Genomic DNA, 1,925 nt, shown 5'->3' on the forward strand with positions numbered 1-1,925 from the left:
GGTATCTCAATGTGGTTCTGATTTGCATTTCCCCAGTGATTAGGGATATTGAACATCTTTTCATGTGTCTATCGGGTGTTTGTATATTTTCTTTGAAGAGATGTCTGTTCAAGTTCATTGCTCATTTTTTAGAAGTTTTCATTTAAATTCCAGTACAGTTAACATACCATGTCAGGGGCGCCTGGGTGGCTCAGTGGGTTAAAGCCTCTGCCTTCAGCTCCGGTTGTGATCCCAGGGTCCTGGGATCGAGCCCCGCATCGTGCTCTCTTCTCAGCAGGGAGCCTGCTTCCTCCTCTCTCTCTCTGCCTCTCTACCTTCTTGTGATCTCTGTCTGTCAAATAAATAAATAAAATCTTAAAGAACACCAGACAGTGCCATGTTCGTTTCAGGTGTGCAGTAGAGAGACTCAGCACTTCTGTACATCACGCAGTGCTCATCGTGACAAGTGCCCCCCCTTAATCCCCACCCCCTAGTTCTCCCATCACCCCACCCGCTCCCCTCTGATAACCATCAGTTTATTCTCCATAGTTAAGTGTCTGGTTTTTTATTTGTCTCTCTTTCTTTTTCTCTTTTCTCCCCCTTTGCTTCATTGCTCAATGTTTAATTGTGCTGGCTATTGAGTCGTAAGAATTGGTGTATATTCTGAACATTGACGTCTTATCAGATACATGATTTGCAGATATTTCTTCCTATTCATGGGTTCCTTTGACTCTGTACATCATTTGACTCTGTACATCTGTATCTTTTAATGCATAAAAGTTTTTTGGTTTTTTTGTGTGTGTGTTTTTTAAGATTTTATTTATTTATTTGACAGACAGAGATCACAAGTAAGCAGAGAGGCAGGCAGAGAGAGAGGAGGAAGCAGGCTCCCCGCTGAGCAGAGAGCCCGACGCGGGGCTGGATCCCAGGACCTGAGATTACGACCCGAGCTGAAGGCAGCGGCTTAACCCACTGAGCCACCCAGGTGCCCCTAATGCATAAACGTTTTTAATCTTGATGTGGTCCAATTTGTTTTGTGTGTGTGTGTGTGTGTGTGTGTGCTTTAGGTGTTATAGCCAAGAAATCAGTGCCACATCCAGTATCATGGAGTTCCCCCCCCCATGTTTTCTTCTTCTTCTTTTAAAAAGATTCATTCATTCATTCATTCATTCATTCATTCATTCATGAGAGACGGAGAAAGAGAGAGAGGCAGAGGCAGAAGGAGAAGCAGGCTCCCTGCAGAGGAGGGAGCCTGATGCAGGACTCAATCCCAGGACCGTGGGATCATGACCTGAGCCGAAGGCAGACACTTAACCGACTGAGCCACCCCAGTGCCCTCTGTTTTCTTCTAAGAGTTTTGTGGTTTCAGCTCTTATGTTTAGAGCTCTGAGCCATCTGACTTAATTTTGTGTATGGTATAAGGAAAAGATTCAACAACTTCTTCTCCCTTTCCTCTTCCTCCTCCTCCTCTTCCTTCTTCTTCTTTTGCATGTGGATAACCAGTTTTTCCAACACCATTTGGCTTTTCCCTATTGAATGGTCTTGGCACCCTTGTTGAAAACCACTTGGTCAGATCTGTGAGGGTTTACTTCTGGGCATATAAATAGCTTTTAAATATCAACTCAGATCCCATGTATCTGTTTCAGCCTTGGAAATTTTGGGGTGTTCTGTTTTGTTGTTAAGAATTTATGGCCGGGACGCCTGGGTGGCTCAGTTGGTTAAGCAGCTGCCTTCGGCTCAGGTCATGATCCCAGGGTCCTGGGATCGAGTCCCACATCGGGCTCCTTGCTCGGCAGGGAGCCTGCTTCTCCCTCTGCCTCTGCCTGCCTCTCTGTCTGCCTGTGCTCGCTCGCGCTCTCTCCCTCTGTCTCTGAAAAATAAATAAAATCTTTAAAAAAAAAAAAAGAATTTATGGCCAATAATTTTTAAATGTTTTATAGTTAAGA

Source organism: Mustela erminea, chromosome 10, assembly GCF_009829155.1.
Source record: "Mustela erminea isolate mMusErm1 chromosome 10, mMusErm1.Pri, whole genome shotgun sequence".
Classification (NCBI taxonomy): Eukaryota; Metazoa; Chordata; class Mammalia; order Carnivora; family Mustelidae; genus Mustela; species Mustela erminea.